At 45.7% G+C, this 24,705-nt stretch overlaps 1 protein-coding gene across 7 annotated transcripts in view; it reads right to left on the bottom strand.

Moving 5' to 3' along the window:
• The window catches only part of LOC135096699 (uncharacterized), a 174,855-nt gene that overhangs the window by 20,002 nt on the left and 130,148 nt on the right, over nucleotides 1-24,705 (bottom strand). The window contains exon 1 of one of the 7 annotated variants that reach the window (XR_010264935.1): nucleotides 18,782-18,955. The exons of the other annotated variants lie outside the window; for them this stretch is intronic. The gene's annotated coding sequence lies outside the window, so the exon portion shown is untranslated. Of the gene's footprint in view, nucleotides 1-18,781; nucleotides 18,956-24,705 lie in introns of those variants that run through there. 7 annotated transcript variants of the gene reach the window in all.

Raw genomic sequence — 24,705 nt, 5'->3', positions numbered from 1 at the left:
GCCTTGCCAGTGTGCGCTAAGATTTACGTGTCTGCGGTTTGAATATTTCACATTAATGTTTATTTCTGCAGTAAATGCCGAGGACAGAAAAGCTGGCACACACTGAATATCTTTCTTCATCTGCCACGCCGACGCTCACGGGACACAGGAATGCTGAATATATGGAGGGTGCAGGGATAACTGATGGGCTCACCTCTGGATATACTGCATTTTTATTTGTTGTTGTTGTTGTTGTTGTTGTTGTTGTTGTTGTTGTTGTTGTTGTTGTTGTTGTTGTTGTTGTTGTTGCTGTTGTTGTTCTATTATCTGTAATTCATTTTGATATGTGATGTCTGGGTGGATTTTCTTTGGGTGTGGTTCTTCCCCTGTCTGTTTTTCTGTCTGTCCCTCCCTCCCTCCCTCCCTCCCTCCCCCACCTTCTCTCTCTCTCTCTCTCTCTCTCTCTCTCTCTCTCTCTCTCTCTCTCTCTCTCTCTCTCTCTCTCTCTCTTTCTCTCTCTCTACAATTTCATGTTTTTTTTTTTTTTTTTTTTTAGTGGCAGGAAAAACTTGCCCAGGTAACCTAACTTTAATTAGCGAAGTGAAATCTTTGCTTCGAAGGGAAAAAAAAAATCTTAGCGAAGGTGGACGCGAAAATAATACGCCAAAATATGCCGCCAAATATTATTGCTAGAAAAATTTGACGATTAAAAAAAAAAAAAAAAAAAAAAAAAAAATATATATATATATATATATATATATATATATATATATATATATATATATATATATATATATATATATATATATATATATATATATATATATATATATATATATATATATATATATATATATATACAACAACAACAACAACAACAAACACGAAGAAGAAAGAGACCGAGCTAAAAAAAAATAAAAAAGGCGAGGAGGAGGAGGAGAAACATAAAAAAAAGATAAAAAAAATCAATAAAAAAAACTACACACCAAAAAATGTCGCCTTCCTTGCTCATTTTATCAGAGGCGAAAATTTATGAAGTAACATTTATCTCCTTCAACATCCTTCCTTCCAAACGAGTCCTGCCCCTCACCCATCCCCCTCACACCCCCCTCCCCACCACAGGCCCTTACCGTGATGGGAGCCAGCCAATCAGACGAGAGGGGGAAACTCGATGCTCATTCGTCTATATGGACTTTCTGGCGAGCGGGGATTGGTCCATGACACGGAGGCCTCGACCAATACGCGAGCTTTATTTCCAGCGGGCCGAGTGTCATTTATCTTTTACTAGTGTGTGTGTGTGTGTGTGTGTGTGTGTGTGTGTGTGTGTGTGTGTGTGTGTGTTTATTGGATCAGCGCTACATTGCCTTACGTGTCAGGGCGGAGGCAGTGGCCAGTCATTATTTTTTGGCGGATTAAGTAAATTTTCCCTCTCTCTCTCTCTCTCCCTCTCTCTCTCTCTCTCTCTCTCTCTCTCTCTCTCTCTCTCTCTCTCTCTCTCTCTCTCTCTCTCTCTCTCTCTCTCATACCCTAGTCTCAAATTCTACAATAGATTACATAATTAGATATTGATGCATACTGTATTAGCGTTACAATAATTTATTATCATTTATGTAATTAATTATGTATCTCTGTATGGCTGTACAAGAGCAATTACTTTGAAATAGTTGCCCTAGGAAATGGATGACAATACAATTTCTCTCTCTCTCTCTCTCTCTCTCTCTCTCTCTCTCTCTCTCTCTCTCTCTCTGGCCATCTAAAGTCTCGTTCGGTTCCACCACAATCCGTTTTGGTTTTAGTTGATTTTTATGCCCGTTTTTCATTCACTCCCGTTTTCTTCAGTCGGGCAAGGAAGGGAGGAGGTACTGGGCTAGGAGCCTAGGCTGAGAGCCCTACAGAAACGAAGAGAAAGGAGGAAAAGGCACACAGTATAAAGAGGAAAAGGAGGATAAATAGAGAAACACACACACACACACACACACACACACACACACACACACACACACACACACACACACACACACACACACACACACAGCCAATCCCTCCCACCTTTCAGGCAAATCGAATTAACCTGAACACACGAAACGAAACCGAGTGAGGAAGAAAATGGAAAAAAACCTAAAGAGAAATAACATTCAGGCGGCATTAAGCAAATAACTCAGAGAGAAAAGAAAGCAACACATCAACTGGATTTTTATTTTCAACTTTTTTCGAACTGATGCGGATTATTAGAAAATGTTAAGAATGGATCCAGGTAAAAAAATAAATATCCGGCGATGAGTAAAAAAAGTAGAGGATTTTAACTTTTCATACACACAACATCCTGCTCTGTGAAAATGTAATCAGGGAACCACGAGTCTATTCAGTCGCGCCCGCATTTCAATCTTCACTGTGTGTGTGTGTGTGTGTGTGTGTGTGTGTGTGTGTGTGTGTGTGTGTGTGTGTGTGTGAGAGAAGAAATAAGGTGTTTGTAATGGAAAATGTATTTCTATATTCCCGAAAGGCTATGTTAATTGTGAACATATATTTCTAAAATAACGAAACTGTTTCCATTACTAACACACACACACACACACACACAGTCATGATAGATTGAAATTCGCCCATGGTCAATGTGAATATAATAGTAGTAGTGGTGGTGGTGGTGGTAGTTGCAGTAGCAGTAATGGTAATGGTGGTGGTGGTGGTGGTGACGCAAGTATCGGTGGTGGTGGTGGTGGTTGTAGTAGCAGTAATGGTAATGGTGGTGGTGGTGGTGGTGACGCAAGTATCGGTGGTGGTGGTGGTGGTTGTAGTAGCAGTAATGGTAATGGTGGTGGTGGTGGTGGTGACGCAAGTATCGGTGGTGGTGGTGGTGGTTGTAGTAGCAGTAATGGTAATGGTGGTGGTGGTGGTGGTGACGCAAGTATCGGTGGTGGTGGTGATGATTGCGACTTTAGTGCTATTATTACTGTTAATTTAATATTTCTAGTACTGCTGATGACGGTGGTGGTGGTGGTAGTGGTAGTCGTGGTGGTGGTGATGGTGGTGTTAGTAATGGCTGTGTGTTGCCCGTACGAGTGTTAATTGTGACTACAAAGGTATTATTGCCAGTGTTGGCTTAATACAATGCAGCAACAGCAACAGCAGCAACAGCGGCGGCGTCAGTAGTAGTAGTAGTAGTAGTAGTAATAGTAGTAGTAGTAGTAGTAGTAGTAGTAGTAGTAGTAGTAGTAGTAGTAGAGGTGGTAACAAAATTTTTGGTTTGTTTTACAAAATTATTGGTTTGTTTAGTGCCAGTGGTGGTGATGGTGGCTGTGGTAATAATATTAGTGATGGCAGCATTAGAATCATTTGCCGTGCTGTTAATGTGAGTGGAGGCGGTGGTGATGGCTGTGCTGATGGTGGGGATGTGGTGGCAGTGGTGAGAGAGACGACGGTAATGGTGGAGACGCTGATGATGACAAAACAGGTGGTAGTGGTGATGATGCAGATGGTGACAGTGGTGATGCAGTGGTGATAAAGAGGGCGGTGATGGTGATGGTACTAGCAGTTCTGGTGCTGGTGACAAGGGCAGCGGTGAATGTATCAACACTTCCCACATGAACAATAGCTGCGCATTCAGACGCCTGCACATAGCCGCACACAGCAGCGGGGCACATCAATACATTATTCCCAGCCATTGCAAGCCTCCGCAAAACTCGCAGCAAATGATTCTCTTTTCCAGCAACGGATAGAAAAAGTCATGATTCATTAGCCGGCGGTGACTATGAAACGCGTCACCTGTTTACCTTGCCGCCTAATGGAGCGACATGTAGTCCAGGTGTAATCATTCCCATTATGCAAATCAAGGTTAATAAGCTTGGGTTCCACTAATCAGACACATAATCCTCGTGCTAATGTTATTATATTCGCGTCTGTTTTTTTTTTATTTTGGCCTTGGCGGGGGCACTGTACATGTGTGTATGGATATTTGTCTACGCATTGTCGGGATCAAAAGTTGAGTAGCTTCCACAATTCTTACTTCCATTGTTCTGTGTTTTCATCAGTTAAATGTCTCATGATCTAGAGTCTGTCGGTTATTAAGTTCAGTAAGGACAGCAGATCAGAGGACTTAACATAGAGAGAAAGGACGAAACGTAATGGACGTGCAGGAGATTACTTCACTTATGACCCTGAATCCGTGTGTGTGTGTGTGTGTGTGTGTGTGTGTGTGTGTGTGTGTGTGTGTGTGTGTGTGTGTGTGTGTGTGTGTGTGTGTGTGTGTGTGTGTGTGTGTGTGTGTGTGTGTATGTGTGTGTGTGTGTGTGTGTGTGTGTGTGTGTGTGTGTGTGTGTGTGTGTGTGTGTGTGTGTGTGTGTGTGTGTGTGTGTGTGTGTCTGTGTGTGTGTGTGTGTGTGTGTGTGTGTGTGTGTGTGTGTGTGTGTGTGTGTGTCTGTGTGTGTCTATATGTGTGTATGTGTGTGTGTGTGTGTTATAGTGGTTCCACAACATCTTCTGATCAGCATACGTACACACCACACAAACACACAGCAGGGGGACGTCTATACACAGTGCAACGCTTGTATCTTTCGTAACAAAAGGATCTCCCAATCAAGCATGCAAAGAAAATCACGTTCTCTTAATTTCCGCCACTTAACGACAACGACTCTCAAACATCCTAGAACAAAACGAAATAATGATAAATAACGTCTAATTTTGATCATAAATAGCGTTATAATTTCAGCATGACGTACTTCACACCATGACCGCTACTTTGAAACTATTGGCTCTCATCAGGAACATTTTTCCAAGGTCACAGATGAATAGTCGGGTTCTTGTATGTTTTTACTATTGGCGATGCAGAATCCTTGTTTAATATCACTAGAATCATGTAAACAGCCAATAACACCCAATAACTTTCAGTAGAGCCACTTAAAAGTACTTGAAATAAAATGCCGACACCATTAAGACGTAAATTAGCCATATTGCAAGTGCCTTTACAGTGGCGCAAAAAATTACCAGTAACATTCCAGTACAGTACACATTTCAAAACAGGTACAATTTTTTTTAAGGTCGCACACGAAGTCCTGATTATTCTGACAAACAAAGCATCACGGACTGGTATACAAATGCAGGCAGTTACTCACACAAGCAAGGACTGGAGCGATGCCTATCAAACACAGCACTCGATGATGTACATAAATACACACACACACACACACACACACACACACTTACAACCATAAAAAAAAAAAATGCTAACTCAATTACTTTCACCAATCTTTTTTTTTACGTTAATTCGTTTAGTCGTACGCGCGCAGGCGCGAAAAGTAAGGAAAAAAGTCGAGCAGAGAAAGGAAGAGAGGTGATTGATAAGGAAACAGAAGAAGAGGAACAAAAGATAATATGTGTGGAAAGGTAGAGAGGGAATGGAGGAAGAGAGCAACAGTGAGAGAGAGAGAGAGAGAGAGAGAGAGAGAGAGAGAGAGAGAGAGAGAGAGAGAGAGAGAGAGAGAGAGAGAGAGAGAGAGAGAGAGAGAGAGAGAGAGAGAGAGGACAAGGAAAATAAAGGTAAGGAACGTAGAGAAGAAGAAGAAGAAGAAGAAGAAGAAGAAGAAGAAGAGGAAGAAGAAGAAGAAGAAGAAGAAGAAGAAGAAGAAGAAGAACAAGAACAAGAAGAAGAACAAGAACAAGAACAAGAACAAGAACAAGAACAAGAAGAGGAAGAAATACGAGGAGTAAACAAATAAAACACACACACACACACACACACACACACACACACACACACACACACACACACACACACACACACACACACACAGAATGACCTGACAGCTACGCACTGCGGCAGATAGGTCACCTAAGGAGGGAAAAAAAGGGTGGAAGAGGAGGTCAGGTCACGCCTTCACACATGCAGAAGGAACAAGAGGAGAAAGAAGAGAAAGAGAAAGAGGAAGAGGAGGAGGAAGAGGAAGAGTATGACAATAACGTAACTGGTCCTATGTATATTAACGGTAACATTCCATTGACGGTCCATCTCTCTCAGTACAAGGAGAAGGAAGCATGAAGGGCAATACAGCAGAAGGCTCCTCCCCATCTACCACTTGAACGCACCGGGGAACATGTACTCGTACACTGCACCATGCAAAAACTCACAACCAACTCTATATACAAATGGAGGACGACAAAGAGGAGGAGGAGGAGGAGGAGGAGGAGGAGGAGGAGGAGGAGGAGGAGGAAAAGGAGGGAGTTGCCATAAATTTTGACGAAGTATAGCAGTGTTTTGGAACTGATGTGGCGATTCTCTCTCTCTCTCTCTCTCTCTCTCTCTCTCTCTCTCTCTCTCTCTCTCTCTCTCTCGTGTGTGTGTTATGGAACTGATGTGACGATTCTCTCTCTCATGCGTGTGTGTGTGTGTATGTGTGTGTGTGTGTGTGTGTGTGTGTGTGTGTGTGTGTGTGTGTGTGTGTGTGTGTGTGTGTGATCTACTGATATTTTCTGTCACATGAAAAAAATAAAATAAATCAAAATAAACCTTGCCGCTATATTTTTTGTCCATACACAAGGCAAACAATAAATGTTTGTTCTCCTTCAATTTCCATTACAGGAGATGATGAAATGATGGCCTGACTTGGGAATTCATGTCATATGTATCGTCAAGACTATCTTAGGGGTTGCTTATATATGCTGCTAGATATGCAAACAGACAGACAAATACCCAGAAAAAAAACAGCCAACCAGAGAGAGAGAAAGAAAAGAAGACAATTGCGGAAACAAATGGATGACCAAGTGGACAGAAAGAGTCATCCAGTCATCGAGCAGGAGACAGGCAGCCAGTCAGTCAAGGACACCAAAACGGAAGAAGGGTAGACCCCCAGAGAAACACGCATAAACAATCCAATAAACAGACAGAGAAAAGAGTCACCGACAACAGCCGCAGAGACAAGGAGACTGTTACAAAACCAAGAACACGAGGACACCGCTCGTTCCTACACAGGTCACAGCATCACTGTCTAAATGGGGACAATTCATAATTATCCAGAAATGTCCGAGGCGTGGACTATAAAAATCCAGATTATAAATGATCGCTGCAATAATTATTGCCATGAAAATGGACTACACCTACTTCTTCTAACATTTGGTACAACACGATCAAAGTGGTGGGAAAGATGTTTAAAAATTTGTTTTCTTTCGTAAAACAAATTTGGACTTTGTGCCATCAATGGCCTTGCTGTGATAGAGACACCCATCACAACCGAGCTGCAAAGCTCTTTCAGCTACTTAAGCAGACCGTTAACCAACGGGAGGTAAGAGGGGTCTCTTCGATAGCCACCACGGGCACTCTCTTCGAGCACCCGTCCAGGAGGCAAGGCGGCCCCGAGAGCTGCACGGAAAGTATAAAGCCACACTTTATTGGCGTAGAGGCAGTACAATAAGCTAACAAGCTCCATGTTACTGCATAAATACAACCAACACGTTGTGACTACATACAGCCAAACCCTTCGTTGTGGCTGCATCGAGCCAAACCCTTCGTTGTGGCTGCATCGAGCAAACAAGCTCGTTCTGGCTACATCGAAGGAGTGAGCTCATTGTGGCTACATCGAAGGAGTGAGCTCATTGTGGCTAAATCGAGGCAACAATATCGTTGTGTCTGCATCGAGCCAAACCCTTCGTTGTGGCTGCAACGAGGCAACAATCTCGTTGTAGCTACATCGAAGGAGCAAGCTCGTTGTGACTGCATCGAGGCAACAATCTCGTTGTAGCTACATCGAAGGAGCAAGCTCGTTGTGACTGCATCGGGGCAACAATCTCGTTGTGGCTGCATCGAGAAAAACCCTTCGTTGTGGCTGCATCGAGGCAACAATCACGTTGTAGTTACATCAAAGGAGCAAGCTCGTTGTGGCTGCATCGAGGCAACAATCTCGTTGTAGCTACATCAAAGGAGCAAGCTCGTTGTGGCCGCATCGAGGCAACAATCTCGTTGTAGCTACATCGAAGGAGCAAGCTCGTTGTGGCCGCATCGAGGCAACAATCTCGTTGTAGCTACATCGAAGGAGCAAGCTCGTTGTGGCTGCATCGAGGCAACAATCTCGTTGTGTCTGCATCGAGCCAAACCCTTCGTTGTGGGTGCATCGAGGCAACAATCTCGTTGTAGCTACATCGAAGGAGCAAGCTCGTTGTGGCTGCATCGAGGCAACAATCTCGTTGTGGCTGCATCAGCCAAACCCTTCGTTGTAACTGCATCGAAGCAACAATCTCGTTGTGTCTGCATCGAGCCAAACCCTTCGTTGTGGCTGCATCGAGGCAACAATCTCGTTGTAGCTACATCGAAGGCACAAGCTCGTTGTGGCTGCATCGAGGGAACAATCTCCTTGTGGCTGCATCGAGCGAAACCCTTCGTTGTAACTGCATCGAGGCAACAATCTCGTTGTAGTTAAATCGAAGGAGCAAGCTCGTTGTGGCTGCATCGAGGCAACAATCTCGTTGTGGCCGCATCGAGAAAAACCCTTAGTTGTGGCTGCATCGAGGCAACAATCTCGTTGTAGCTACATCGAAGGAGCAAGCTCGTTGTGACTGCATCGAGGCAACAATCTTGTTGTGGCTGCATCGAGCCAAACCTTTCTTTGTGGCTGCATCGAGGCAACAATCTCGTTGTAGTTACATAGAAGGAGCAAGCTCGTTGTGGCTGCATCGAGGCAACAATCTCGTTGTGGCTGCATCAGCCAAACCCTTCGTTGTAACTGCATCGAAGCAACAATCTCGTTGTGGCTGCATCGAGCCAAGCCCTTCGTTGTGGCTGCATCGAGGCAACAATCTCGTTGTAGCTATATCGAAGGAGCAAGCTCATTGTGGCTGCATCGAGGCAACACTCTCGTTGTGGCCGCATCGAGCTAAACCCTTCGTTGTAACTGCATCGAGGCAACAATCTCGTTGTAGCTACATCGAAGGAGCAAACTCTTTGTGGCTGCCTCGAGGCAACAATCTCGTTGTGTCTGCCAACCCCTTCGTTGTGTGTGCATCGAGGCAACAATCTCGTTGTAGCTACTTCGAAGGAGCAAGCTCGTTGTGGCTGCATCGAGGCAACAATCTCGTTGTAGCTACTTCGAAGGAGCAAGCTCGTTGTGGCTGCATCGAGGCAACAATCTCGTTGTAGCTACTTCGAAGGAGCAAGCTCGTTGTGACTGCATCGAGGCAACAATCTCGTTGTAGCTACTTCGAAGGAGCAAGCTCGTTGTGGCTGCATCGAGGCAACAATCTCGTTGTAGCTACTTCGAAGGAGCAAGCTCGTTGTGACTGCATCGAGGCAACAATCTCGTTGTGTCTGCATCGAGCCAAACCCTTCGTTATGGCTGCATCGAGGCAACAATCTCGTTGTGTCTGCATCGAGCCAAACCCTTCGTTGTGGCTGCATCGAGGCAACAATCTCGTTGTGTCTGCATCGAGCCAAACCCTTCGTTATGGCTGCATCGAGGCAACAATCTCGTTGTAGCTACTTCGAAGGAGCAAGCTCGTTGTGGCTGCATCGAGGCAACAATCTCGTTGTGGCTGCATCGAGCCAAACCCTTCGTTATGGCTGCATCGAGGCAACAATCTCGTTGTAGCTACATCGAAGGAGCAAGCTCGTTGTGGCTGCATCGAGGCAACAATCTCGTTGATGCTGCATCGAGCGAAACCCTTCGTTGTAACTGCATCGAGGCAACAATCTCGTTGTAGCTATATCGGAGGAGCAAACTCGTTGTGGCTGCATCGAGGCAACAATCTCGTTGTGGTTGCATCGAGACAAACCCTTCGTTGTGTCTGCATCGAGGCAACAATCTTGTTGTAGTTACATCGAAGGAGCAAGCTCGTTGTGCCTGCATCGAGGCAACAATCTCGTTGTGGCTGCATCGTGCCAAACCCTTCGTTGTGGCTGCATCGAGCCAAACCCTTCGTTGTGTCTGCATCGAGGCAACAATCTCGTTGTAGTTACATCGAAGGAGCAAGCTCGTTGTGGCTGCATCGAGGCAACAATCTCGTGGTAGCTATATCGAAGGAGCAAGCTCGTTGTGGTTGCATCGAGGCAACAATCTCGTTGTGGCTGCATCGAGCCAATCCCTTCATTGTGGTTACATCGAGGCAACAATCTCGTTGTAACTACATCGAAGGAGCAAGCTCGTTGTGGCTGCATCGAGGCAACAATCTCGTTGTAGCTACATCGAAGGAGCAGGCTCGTTGTGGCTGCATTGAGGCAACAATCTCGTTGTGGCTACATCGAGCCAACCCCTCGTCGTGGCTGCATCGAGGCAACAATCTCGTTTTGGCTACATCGAACCAACCCCTTCGTTGTGGCTGCATCGTGGCAACAATGTTGTTGTAGCTGAATTGAGGCAGGAAGCTCGTTGTGGCTTCATTGAGGCAACAATCTCGTTGTGGCTGCATAGAGCCAACTCCTTCGTTGTGGCTGCATCGAGGTAACAATGTCGTTGTAGCTACATCGAGGCAGCATGCTCGTTGTGGCTTCATAGAGGCAGCAAGCTCGTTGTGGCTGCATCGAGTCAATAATCTCGTTGTAGATGCAACGAGGCAGCAAGCTCGTTTTTGCTTCATCGAGGCAACAATATCGTTGTAGCTGCATCGAGGCAACAATGTCGTTGTAGCTGCATCGAGGCAGCAAGCTCGTTGTGGCTTCATCGAGGCAACAATGTCGTTGTAGCTGCATCGAGGCAGCAAGCTCGTTGTGGCTTCATCGAGGCAACAATGTCGTTGTAGCTGCATCGAGGCAGCAAGCTCGTTGTGGCTTCATCGAGGCAACAATATCGTTGTAGATTCATCGAGTCAGCAAGCTCGTTGTGGCTTCATCGAGGCAACAATCTCGTTGTAGCTGCATCGAGGCAGCAAGCTCGTTGTGGCTTCATCGAGGCAACAATCTCGTTGTAGCTGCATCGAGGCAGCAAGCTCGTTGTGGCTTCATCGAGGCAACAATCTCGTTGTAGCTGCATCGAGGCAGGAAGCTTGTTGTGGCTTCATCGAGGCAACAATCTCGTTATAGCTGCATCGAGGCAGCAAGCTCGTTGTGGCTTCATAGAGGCAACAATCTCGTTGTGGCTGTGTCGCCGCCGTATATGTACACCTTACACGACGGCTAAAGATACGCACATACGTACACTGTAATGTGACATTTTATGTTTTATTTTGTTAGCGTTATATTATTTGTAGCAACTGGTTGTTATACATGAGCAGTGTATGGCGCGCCTGCGCGCCAGCACAACAGAGTGGGAGGGGAGTGTAGGGCCGAGGGGACGCGTTGAACTTGCCCTCTCAGTTATTTCTCTCGCCGAATGGTCGGTTGTTGTGACGTGAGTGTTGATAACCTACCCACAGCATAATGAACATCATAGGCTGTAGGGGCCCACCAGCGTCTCCAAAGCCACCTCACGCCAGTCACGCCTACACGTCAGACGTGTCTCGGGAGGCACGGAGAGTAAATCCCAGTAAATCCCCGAGCTCTCATCCTGGTAAATCCCCAAGTGTAATCCCTTGCATACAACCAAGAGGACGCCTGTTCCCCGCACTGTGTGTGTATTCATCATAGTATTAGATAACAGATACCTGCTAGTTGGGGGACCTGAGGAGGTATTTTGCTGATTTTCCTTGGAATGCCTACTGCTTCCGTGTCAGAGACCCGTCTTTGTGTGCTGAGCGCATAACAGAGGTGATAGTGTCTGGCATGGAGGCGTACATTCCTCACTCTTTTTCTCGTCCTAAACCTTCTAAACCTTGGTTTAACACAGCTTGTTCTCGTGCTATACATGATAGAGAGGTGGCCCACAAAAGGTACTTAAGCCTTCCATCACCAGAATCTCATGCACTTTATATTTCTGCCTGGAACCATGCCAAGTCTGTTCTCCAACTAGCCAAAAACTCCTTCATTAACAGAAAGTGTCAAAACCTTTCAAGATCTAACTCCCCTCGTGACTTCTGGCATCTAGCCAAAAATATATCCAATAACTTTGCTTCTTCTTCTTTCCCTCCTCTATTTCAACCAGATGGCACCACTGCTATCACATCTATTTCTAAAGCTGAACTCTTCGCTCAAACCTTTGCTAAAAACTCTACCTTGGACGATTCTGGGCTTGTTCCTCCCTCTCCTCCACCCTCTGACTATTTCATGCCACCTATTAAAATTCTTTGCAATGATGTTTTCCATGCCCTCGCTGGCCTAAATCCTCGGAAGGCTTATGGACCTGATGGGGTCCCTCCTATTGTTCTCCGAAACTGTGCCTCCGTGCTTGCACCTTGCCTAGTCAAACTCTTTCAGCTCTGTCTGTCAACATCTACCTTTCCTTCTTGCTGGAAGTTTGCCTACATTCAACCTGTTCCTAAAAGGGGTGACCATTCTAATCCCTGAAACTACCTTCTTATTGCTTTAATTTCCTGACTATCTAAATTTTTTAATCTATCCTCAACAGGAAGATTCTTAAACATCTATCACTTCACAACCTTCTATCTGATCACCAGTATGGGTTCCGTCAAGGCCGCTCTACTGGTGATCTTCTGGCTTTACTTACTGAGTCTTGGTCATCCTCTTTTAGAGACTTTGGTGAAACTTTTGCTGTTGCCTTGGACATATCAAAAGCTTTTGATAGAGTCTGGCACAAAGCTTTGATTTCCAAACTACCCTCCTACGGCTTCTATCCTTCTCTCTGTAACTTCATCTCAAGTTTCCTTTCTGACCGTTCTATTGCTGCTGTGGTAGACGGTCACTGTTCTTCTCCTAAATCTATTAACAGTGGTGTTCCTCAGGGTTCTGTCCTGTCACCCACTCTCTTCTTATTATGCATTAATGATCTTCTAAACCAAACTTCTTGTCCTATCCACTCCTACGCTGATGATACCACCCTGCACTTTTCCACGTCTTTTCATAGACGTCCAACCCTTCAGGAGGTAAACTTTTCACGCAAGGAAGCCACAGAACGCTTGACTTCTGATCTTTCTAAAATTTCTGATTAGGGCAGAGCAAAATTGGTATTGTTCAATGCCTCAAAAACTCAATTCCTCCATCTATCAACTCGACATAACCTTCCAGACAACTATCTCCTCTTCTTCAATGACACTCAACTGTCCCCCTCTTCTACACTGAACATCCTCGGCCTGTCCTATACTTATAATCTGAACTGGAAACTTCACATTTCATCTCTAGCTAAAACAGCTTCTATGAAGTTAGGTGTTCTGAGACGTCTCCGCCAGTTTTTCTCACCCCCCCCAGCTGCTAACTCTGTACAAGGGCCTTATCCGTCCATGTATGGAGTATGCTTCACATGTCTAGGGGGGTTCCACTCATACTGCTCTTCTAGATAGGGTGGAATCAAAAGCTTTTCGTCTCATCAACTCCTCTCCTCTAACTGACTGTCTTCAGTCTCTCTCTCACCGCCGCAATGTTGCATCTCTAGCTGTCTTCTACCGCTATTTTCATGCTAACTGCTCTTCTGATCTTGCTAACTGCATGCCTCCCCTACTTCCGCGGCCTCGCTGCACAAGACTTTCTTCTTTCTCTCACCCCTATTCTGTCCACCTCTCTAACGCAAGAGTTAACCAGTATTCTCAATCATTCATCCCTTTCTCTGGTAAACTCTGGAACTCCCTGCCTGCTTCTGTATTTCCACCTTCCTATGACTTGAATTCCTTCAAGAGGGAGGTTTCAAGACACTTATCCACCAATTTTTGACCACTGCTTTGACCCTTTTACGGGACTGGCATTTCAGTGGGCATTTTTTTTTTGTAGATTTTTGTTGCCCTTGGCCAGTGTCCTTCTTACATAAAAAAAAAAAAAAAACACTCACACGTGTCTCTCCCGCCCGCCACATTCCAGTTGGCAGTTTTCCACATCAAAAGGCCGCAATTTTCCTTATGTAAAGTCGTCTTGGTCTCGTTCGGAGCAAATCACCATCATCGCAGTAGTTTCTAGTTAATTTTATCATCCAACACTCTCAGACTTCCCCACACGTCATATTGGTAATTCTCTCCTTCCCTCACCATTCTCTCTCTCTCTCTCTCTCTCTCTCTCTCTCTCTCTCTCTCTCTCTCTCTCTCTCTGCCGGCAACCACAACGTGCACACCTTCCCTCCTCACCTCACCTCAGACTCTGTTGACTCTGATACCTAGCGTGCTTATTTTCCCATTGGTTTGTACCGGAACTCCGCCAGTCCCTACGCATCACAGATTACAACTCTGCTAACGCCTATCAGCCTCCAGTGATCACTCGTTACAAACATTTATGGACCCTGACCGGAGGAGGCAGTGACTGCTGCGGCCTGACTTAAAGAAGTGTTGTTCTGTCTGCCTGCCTGGCCGTGAATAGGCTGCTGAGCTGCCCGCTAGGTATCCTTACAGACCTCAGACCTCGCCGTATTACTCGAAATTAAACCAAGTACTGCTAGTCAATACAGACGGGTCGCAATTACTATGGACTCACGGAAGATCAAAGCTTTTCCGCTCGAATCAAGGTCTTAACGAAGGCGATGAAGCACCTCCACCGAACCCAAGTGAAGGCGAGCAGACGGAGTGGCGGGCAGGAGTGGTGGGTCAGTGGCTTCTTACCTTGACCTCCGTGAACACAGGTGACGGCACACTTACCTGCAAAGAAAACGGATTATCAGCACGGTTGTTATATTCTACCTTAGTACAGCCTTACTGAATGTTTTTTTATGTGTGCATATTTACTGCATTGAGTGTCGAGCTGATGTTCAGCCAGCTTTGACCTAATTAAAGCGTAGAAATTGCACTGAAAGGAATATGAAAAATACGAAGTTAAACTACGCAAGGTATCAAATAAAAATCAAGGAACGTCTGTCCGCCATCTTCCTTTCCAACATCACATCCACCCTTTCAAGAAATAGCATTATAAAAGCAATACTATAACTTTTTTCCTCCCATCAAATAAAGTCGCTATTTGCTATTTCAGTGGAGAGCCTGTGAGTTGCAAACACCACAACTTCACGGCGCCTTTTTTCCCCTCGCCTGGCTGGATGTCTTGCATCTCTCCGACACTCCAGTTCGTGACTCAGCCACCATAAGATGGAGATAATTAATTACAGTTGTCAGCTAAAGCAAATGGTACTCTCACACACTCACCTATTCGCGCACCACATCCACCAATCCACACTCACACTAAAGCAACCGATGCCACGCAGGGCACAGGGTATCAGGAAAAGTCCTCCCTGTTGCACTGCAACTTCACCGTTGGTGGCAGCGTCATCCCCCTTTGCTCTCAGTACCGTTACCTCGGAGCTCCAGTCAAGATTTCAGCAGTCCTCCCTGCCCCTACAACCCCTACAACTCCCTACCCCTACAACCAAGTCGGATTCGCCTCCTCTCCAGCTGCAGCTGGCCTTGGAACACGTGGCGACAGTGACGTCCTCCATCCTCCTCATCGCCTCTACACTGACGGGTCTCTCCAGTCAGATGGAGCGGCTGGTGGTGCGGTTTTCTCACCTGACTTGGAACCACCTCCAGGTGGCTGGGTCGGCCGTCGGCTCGGAGACCACTTCAGCTCAACGTTGTGTGAGCTCTATGCTATCCTGGATGCTGTTAGCCTCGTGTGTCAGAGGGGAGTGAATGCAGTTGTTATTTGTGACTCAAAGGCCCTTCAGTCCCTTTCTGCTACCCGTCCCACCCACCTAATAGTAATTCAACAGATTCTTTCCTTTTAGCATTAATGACTGCTCGTAATGTGTGTGTCAAGTTTACGTTGGTAATATCTCATGTTGGTTTACGTCACAATGCTACAGCTGACCGCCTAGCGAAGGATGCCTGCCGCCTACCTCCGCGTGGTGATGGTCGTCCTCTCTCCCTGCCATGCCACCTCTCCAGGGTCCGCTCCGCCGCTCTCCTACCTATGCGGCGTCGCAGGGATACTGAGAGGCCCCACAGTATCACCAACAACCATTACAAGTCCGTCTGCGGCCACAAGTACACGTACCGTTGCCGGGGTCTTACGGTTCGGCGGCACAACATTGTCTGGGAGCGTCTGCGGCTGGGCTACCGTCCGCCGTGGCAGATTGCCGGGGTACAGGGCGAGCCTCCCTTCACAGAGTGCCGCCTGTGCCGCGCACCGCTTGCCAACACCATCGAGCACTACTGCCTGGTGTGCCCCACTGTTCGGCACCTCCTACCCCAAGGTCTGCCGCTGGATGCTGTCTGTCGACATATTCTGGTGCCCGATTTTCTCGATGAGATTCTCGTGCGTTACCCTCGATTTGGTGGGTTTTCCTGATGCCCTGTGCCCTGCGTGGCATCGGTGGCTTTTGTGTGAGTGTGGATTGGTGGGTGGGGTGCACGAATAGTGAGTGTGTGAGCGTACCATTTGCTTTAGCTTGCAACTGTAATTAAGTTTCTCTATCTTATGATGTCTGACGTTATTTGCGTAATAAATTAATCAAATCAAATCACCTCTCTCTCTCTCTCTCTCTCTCTCTCTCTCTCTCTCTCTCTCTGACGAAAGTGTGTGTGTGTGTGTGTGTGTGTGTGTGTGTGTGTGTGTGTGTGTGTGTGTGTGTGTGTGTGTGTGTGTGACATTCACTGTGGCAGAGGGAGTGCTAGAAACCGGAAGGTGTAATTTACGCCTTTGTTTTCTGGCGATGAATCGAGGAAGAAGATTGAATACATTAGTAAAGGCTCATTGAATCAATAGGCGGCACGTGTACATACAGACGCACTTAATCTGCATACATAGGTACATTCAATACAGTCTAGATTTCTTTATGTATTATGACAAAGACCACGGCGGCGTTGACTAGGAAGCGCTCCATCACCACGGCCAGGAGCAGCACGCCGCCCCTTGCCCGTAATTCTCCAGTCTGGTAAAACATTGCCAAAACTTTCCCTCTTTCCAGCCCAAGCTTTGACAGGCTCAGTGTGTGTGTGTGTGTGTGTGTGTGTGTGTGTGTGTGTGTGTGTGTGTGTGTGTGGATAGCTATAATTTTCCTCCCTTACATAGTTTTCATCCTCCATTTGTCCTCCATGAACGCAACATTCTAGTAATTTGTTAATAAGAACATCTTGCTTCTTCATATTTATTACGTTGCCTTAGGCGGAAAAAAACGCTATCAGACTCACTTCTGATCCCTTCCCCGCTACAATTTCTCCCTTGTCCATAATTCGTTTCAGTGCACACACACACACACACACACACACACACACACACACACACACACACACACACTGGCGGCAATAATAAATCTCACAAAGGATCTCGCAGCCTCTCCGCCAATGGGGCCAAGGAGCACCAGCTTTCCTCTCCAGTAGCCATGCCACCTTTGTCCTCCTCCTCCTCCTCCTCCTCCTCCTCGTTCATTAATCACTCCCCTTTTCTTCTCGATTTCATTCTCAATCACCCCATCGCACCAATGTCTCGTCTCATCCTCTCTCTCTTACTTTCATTTCAATCCCGTTTTTCCCTCTCCCCCGCCATCTCTCCTTTTCTCAGCACAACTCTTGTCCTTCATGAAGTGTTTCGAGAGGCCAAACAAAAGCTGAAGCTCTGGATTTTCTCTCGAAGCAAAGAATTAATGTCCAACTAAATCACTGCCTCAGACGAGACGAATGAAGGGCTGACTTTTTTTTTTTTTTTCAAGGAAGCGAGTGAAATGAACAGCCTCGTCCTTATCGCTTAACATCGGAAGGAAAAAATAACGTAAATAAAACGAAAAAAAAAAAAACTAAATAAAAAAATGAGGAAAAGAATATTGCCAAACTTGGTAGCAAACAAAAATGTTAAGCAGAGAATATCATTTCTTTTCCTTTTAGAATTAATTTCCCTTCTATATGCAAGTCACCATCTCCTTCGCCGAGTTGTATTTACCCTCTTTGTGGTGTAATCTTTCAGGAAATTGTAAGTCTCGTGAAGAGTAACTGGATGTGAAATTGTTCAGCAGACGACTTGTGAAAGAGAGGAGCGGGAGGGAAAGTGCACAGCCTTCAGGAAGATGAAGATGTGAAGTAAGATGATGAGGACAGGAAGGCGCAGGTCTGGCCGAGGAGGAATGAGGGAAAACAATAATAAGTGTAAGCTGAGACGACAACAACAACAACAACAACAACAACAACAACAACAACAACAATAATAATAATAATAATAATAATAATAATAATAATAATAATAATAGAAATGGGAGTAATTACGAAAACCAGTCAAAATCGCATTAACGCTACAAAACAAAAAGAAAAAAATTACTTCATTTTGCCTTCAGTATCCCATTTCTCTCTGTATGACAAAAACAAGGAGGAAGAAAAAAAAAAGACGCAGAAGAGAAGAAAAAAAGAAATCTGATCGTTTTAACTTTGAAGACAACAAAAACCTGTTCAGTAAAAAGTAGCAAGTTTCCGATCAAGCTTCACTGGGATCAGAAACTTTCTTAAAAGAACAGACGAGCAATTTGGTTCACGAAAAGGGAGAGATTTACGCCGTTATTTGGCTCTTAAGGATCACTGCTGTGTGTGTGTGTGTGTGTGTGTGTGTGTGTGAGAGAGAGAGAGAGAGAGAGAGAGAGAGAGAGAGAGAGAGAGAGAGAGAGAGCTCATCGCATTACTGTCTGTTGTCTCATCCTCATTCTTTCTTTTATCCTGTTCTCTCCTCTTCTCCCCAGCCACACACACTCTCTCTCTCTCTCTCTCTCTCTCTCTCTCTCTCTCTCTCTCTCTCTCTCTCTCTCCCAATGATGACATAACGTCGTCTCCCCTACTCCACCGGACGAGGCGGGCGCCTCATGGCAAGCCAACGGCAAGACAGGCGAGGCCACACAGTTACGAGCATACATCCATCTCTTGGCGTAATGGCGGCCGCTCATCTGAGGCACTGTACCTTTGTCTCTTCCGCGAAGCAAGATGGCCGGCGTGTGACCCCGGATGGCGAAGATAAGCCGCGACCACTTCCGTTCATCACGAAGTCGACAACACACACACACACACGAACCACACAACACGCGACTGCTGCTGCTCCTTCCCCGGTGATACCGACTTGTGATTGGTTCCCGTGCCGTCCAGCCTCTCTCTCTTAGTGTTCCACAGCTCCGTCATCTTCTTGTCACCATTACGTGCTGATAACTACGCAATATATATATTTTTTTTCTAGCAAGAACTGAACGTGTTATATAAGCGTGAACACTTTTTACAATGCCAAGCCTCACAGCGGCAGAGTCTGGCATTAAGGGCTCTCTGGTGTGCGAGACTTCACGAGGCTCCAAACCAGTCGCCTCGAGCAATGAGCAACAGGCAGTGTTGTAATGCCATCTGGCGGCGTGCGGTGTCTTCCTGATCCAGACTGTGTGTGTGGGGACAAGGACTGCACGAGAAGAGGCGCTCACGGGCTGGAAAATAACCCAGTGTGCTCCTCATTAAATAATACTGTGACCGGCAACCATGACTGTACTGCGCGCAAGAGAGAGGGAGTGGGAGGGATGAAGCAGGGAGAGGGAACAGTGGAGAAGGGAGAGGGAGAGGGAGGAGTGGAAGGAGAGGGAGAGGAAGGGGTGGAGGGAGAAGGAGAGGGAGACAGTAACGGAAGGAGTGGGCGAGGTCCTATTTTTCCGTGGTGAGAGGATAAGACGTGAGTGGAGGAGGGTGGCGGCGCTACTGAGGAGCTGGGAGGAAGAGGAAGAGAAGGGGAGCCATAACACCTTAATGGTTTAGGAAGGGACGACCTGAAATATGTATAAGAAGATCCAAGTGATGAAAGAGAAGCCAATATAATGAGTAGTTGAGAGGAAGGTTACCACGTAGACTATTCAGGAAAGTGTTAAGAGGAACAAGAGTGCAGGTGAAGAAGATCAGGGCAAGAGTTTTTATCAGGATTAAAGGAGACTAACAGGGAGTGAAAGTGACACACTGAGAAAAAAAATGACTACAGAAGTGATTATCAATGCAAGGAGAGCAAAGTGCGGTATGATGTAGTCACTGCTTGAAAGGCAATAGGAGCGAGTCAAAAGGGACAACAATTACAAAGTGGTGAGCGGGACAGGAATTAGAAGGAAGAGAGACGGAGAAAACCCGGAGGAGGATAAAACAAAAGAGAGAGAGAGAAAAAAAAAAACAGGGAGACAGAGAGGAATTGTAAACCTGCAGAGGAGTGACGAGGCACTGAGGTGAAGGTCCCCGAACAGAGGCCAAGGCGGTAGTAAAAAATGACAGCATAAGTGTCTTGAAACAGTTCAAGTCATAACAAGTGGAAATACAGAAGCAGGCAGGGAGTTCCAGAGTTTACCAGAGAAAGGGATGAATGACTGAGAATACTGGTTAACTCTTGCATTAGAGAGGTGGACAGAATAGGGGTGAGAGAAAGAAGAAAGTCTTGTGCAGCGAGGCCGCGGGAGGAGGGGAGGCATGCAGTTAGCAAGATCAGAAGAGAAGGAGTTGATAAGACGAAAAAAATTTAAATTCCACCCTGTCTTAAGAGCGGTTACTGAGGGTTACTGAAAAGATGAGGGAAGAGGATGGGGAGTGAATGGGAGCCTGCAGAGGAGTGACGAGGGTTACTGGGAGGTTAAGGGAAAAAAAGGATGGGGAGTGAATGGGAGCCTGCAGAGGAGTGTCGAGGGTTACTGGGAGGTTAAGGGAAGAGGATGGGGAGTGATCGCCCTCCAGGGAAACTTGTCATCCCTTCATCCTCACGAGCCGCCATTCAGCGGTGTCACCCGTCACTGGTAGAGACGAGAGAGAGAGAGAGAGAGAGAGAGAGAGAGAGAGAGAGAGAGAGAGAGAGAGAGAGAGAGAACCAAGCGGAGGTTCCCGAACTGTAAACACGATATAAAAAGAAGCTAATGTGATGGAGGATGGGAAGGACTGGGAGGGAAGGATGAGGTAGTGGTGGTGGTGGTGGTAGTGGTGGTGGTGATCTGCCTGTTTTATAGTGTCGGGCTGTTCATACATAACACTTCATGCAATAATGCTTTCTACTGAAAAGTGTAAGAGCCAAGACCGCAGTGCTCTTCAAACACATTCCATTTCATTATTTTGTTACTTGAGACAGACCAAATGCTGCACATTATGGAATTACTGACAACACTATCGATGCCAAATACCTGACAAAAGAAATGCCAGGCGAGCAAGGCGCACGGCGGCACACAGGGCCTGGCCTCGCGTGCCGCTCACACTGCTGCCCACGAGGCGCTTGATGAAATTCCCGCGACCACTGGGCGAGGCGCGCAAAGTGACCCACGAATTGAATGTCCAAGCAGCGCCAGCTTGCTGTGTGTGTGTGTGTGTGTGTGTGTGTGTGTGTGTGTGTGTGTGTGTGGTTAAATAATAATGTTTTGGCGCGCCTCCACACGGAGTTCTCGGATCGTGAGAGAAAGGCGTGCATCATTTATGTCTCAACAATGAAGTACTGTTTGTTTGTTTGTGAGCCGCTTCCCTTGGAAACTCTCATACTGACCATAAGCTTATTTTCACCTCTGACACATCTATCTTTTCCAAAATATACCTGTAATTCAACGCCAGTCACTGTCTCTACAGCACTTAAACATGTTCTCCTCCACTACAAGAATCAGCTTTTAGCAACCCATCATAAAAGAAAGGAAAGTTAAGTATTCCATCTCACACTCAGCGGCTTTCCGTCTTCACAACACAGCACAAGGCAGGGCCAGGCGCCCCCTGCCGCCCTGCCAGCCTGCGCCTGCAGGTGCGCCTCCTCCACCCTTAATTCATGAATGCTTCGCTACACCACACCACCATACCACACCACCACACCACACAATTATTTGCGCCCCCTTCATTCCTCCTTCCTTTTTTCTCCTCTCCTATTCGTCATTTTCTTCTTTTCGTCCTCCTCCTCATCCTCCTCTTCCCACTACTACTACTACTACTACTACTACTACTACTACTACTACTACTACTACCACCATCACTCCACCGTTACTTCCCTTCATTCTTCCTTCCTTCTTCCTCTTCCTCCTCTATTCCTCACTTTTTTTCCTTTTCCCACTACAGCAATCTACGCATTTCATACTTGGGCCGGAAAACCCTGGAAAATGAGGGAAATGTTGACGAGGAGAGACAGACTGGTAGGAAGGAAGGTCTCGGTCTGGGTCCTGATTGTGTTGGTGGTAGACGAGACGAGACGCTCTGAACGGGACTGCACCTATATTTACGTAACGTAATTCACTTTGAAAATCGCGAGGAGAAAGAAGACGCCCAGACTGGAATGCACTACAAATTCTGACTCGCCGTTTACTTTAGCTAATACCCAAAATACAAAAAGATTACCGAACTCAGTAATAATAACGAAATATCCTCCAAAAATCTGTATTATTTACGAATGGTGCTACAAAAACATTATAATATCTAGAAACAAAACACAGCCAGACTAAATCCTATTATATATTCTGAACACATTTTTTTTCCTTTCCAGACAAATAAAAAAAAAACACGAATTGATCGTCGTATAAAGAAAATAGTTTTTTTTTTCCATTTTAGCAACGGACGCATGTTAAATTTGAAAATACGCATTGCTAGACAAGATTTTATTGAATATTATTACTTGATACATGTTTCTTATATTTTTTAAGTCTTAAATCCAATACCAATACAATCATAGGCGTGCTAATAAAAAAAAAAATGTAAAAATATATAAAATGACGAAACGGTTTATTTTCGACAAACAAAAACACATCTAGACTGGATTTCATTATGTGTCATTCCTTGTTATAGTTTCCTAGTAATAAATCAAATATCAAAACAATGCCAACTCCATCAGTAGAAAGGAAAGAATATTGATACCGCGCCGAAATGTTTTTTTTTTTTTTTCCTCCTTTCCTCAGTACCTCTTCCCTTTTCCTACCCCGCATACTCTTCTTCCTCTTCCCTTCATCTTTCTTCCTTCTCCTAGTACTATATATCCCAAGTCTAGAAAACACCTGGAAACTGCTGGAAATCCTGAAATTTACGCTAAATATTGACGGGGAGAGAGTGTTACCATAGCAGAGACAGGGCTGGGCTGGGCTCGGCAGGACTCGGCAGGGCTGGGCGGCAAGGATAACGTGGTGTGTGTGTGTGTGTGTGTGTGTGTGTGGGTAACTGTCCTGTTTCTGTGTGTGTGTGTGTGCACGCGCGTTTAAGTGTATAACTGCCCTGTGTGTGTGTGTGTGTGTGTGTGTGTGTGTGTGTGTGTGTGTGTGTGTGTGCACGCGCGCGCGCGCGCGCGTTTAAGTGTATAACTGCCCTGTGTGTGTGTGTGTGTGTAAATATCTAACTTCCCTGCGTGTGTGTGTGTGAGGCAAAAAAACGGAACTATTGGTTAGATGGTTCATTACTCTTAGGTCATAGTTAACGTTACATCGACGTCACGAAAGAACGCTGACACTGGACAGCGATTATCCACTCAGAGATACAGCAAAGGGAAACGTTTTTCTTCACTTTTCTTCACTGGAGACGACACCTGCATCTTTCCTTCCTCGTAAACACTTGATGATGCTGAGTGTTGGAGAGTATGAGGTCAGGTACTTTAATTAGTGGAATCTGTCTGCGTATCAGCTTCACGTGAGGGATTGGAAGGTTTTTTATTCGCTGTTTGTCTCAATGTTTAACTCTGCGTCTTGTTACCTGACTGACACTTTTAGGATTTGACATTTTTAGTTTTTTTTTTTTTTTTCATCAGTCTCCGTTGTCCTTGGCCAGAGCAGCAATTACATGAAAAAAAAAAAAAATAAGAGTAAAAGGAAATCTTGAGAACGTGGATGATATTAAGCTTTAGCGAACACGAAATCACATCTCACACAACAAAATACAAATTTGGAGCTAAAGGTTCATTATTGGCTAAGCACCTCACTCTGTAGCTGCGCGTGTCCGTCCCGGCAAGCACGTGGGCGATATTGAACGTTACAAAGCATGAAATCAAAGGCCCTTAATTGCTGAGTTCTATCTAGGTATTCATTTCACGTCACGGACTCAAGGGTCATGGCTCCAGATCTCTTACGTTGTAACTGCACGGTTCCTTTCATGTAATGTAGAGTATGAATTCAAATAATCTCTGTTGAAATGCATCTGTGTATTTATTCCACGTTAGGGACTATAAAATTAACTATGAAATGTCAAACGAGATCCATTTAGTTAATATTTAGTTAATAAACACCCCGTCTACGTATTAATCAGAAGAAAACTGTGCTAAACAAGCATATCACTAGTGGCGATGCTAGCGCTATTGATGGTGGTAGTGGTGGTGATGGTGGTGGTGGTGACGGTGATGGATCCATGTTATCTCGTGAACTAACCAGTGAAGTCATACAGCGGTGGTGGTGGTGGTGGTGGGGGTGACGGATCCATGTTATCTCGTGAACCAACCAGTAAAGTCATACAGCGGTGGTGGTGGTGGTGATGGCGGTGACGGATACATGTTATCTCGTGAACCAACCAGTGAAGTCATACAGCGGCCCAATTAACGGGCAATAATGCTATTACTCACCCAACCAATTACGACTAAGGCTGGGACAAAGTTGAAGCCGTTCCCTCTACCCCGCGTTCCCAGCACAGGCGCCGCTACCTGCTGACGGAGATTCCTGTGTGGGGCGCAAATACTTGACAGCTTTTGTGCATTTCATTTGATTCATTTAGTGGAGAGAGAGAGAGAGAGAGAGAGAGAGAGAGAGAGAGAGAGAGAGAGAGAGAGAGAGAGAGAGAGAGAGAGAGAGAGAGAGAGAGAGAGAGAGAGAGAGAGAGAGAGAGAGAGAGAGAGAGAGAGAGAGAGAGAGAGAGAGAGAGAGAGAGAGAGAGAGTTAAGATTAAAACAAAAGAAAG

Source organism: Scylla paramamosain, unplaced genomic scaffold, assembly GCF_035594125.1.
Source record: "Scylla paramamosain isolate STU-SP2022 unplaced genomic scaffold, ASM3559412v1 Contig6, whole genome shotgun sequence".
Taxonomy (NCBI): Eukaryota; Metazoa; Arthropoda; class Malacostraca; order Decapoda; family Portunidae; genus Scylla; species Scylla paramamosain.
The sequence above is the reverse complement of the archived record's forward strand: the minus strand, read 5'-3'. Positions and strand labels throughout refer to the sequence as shown.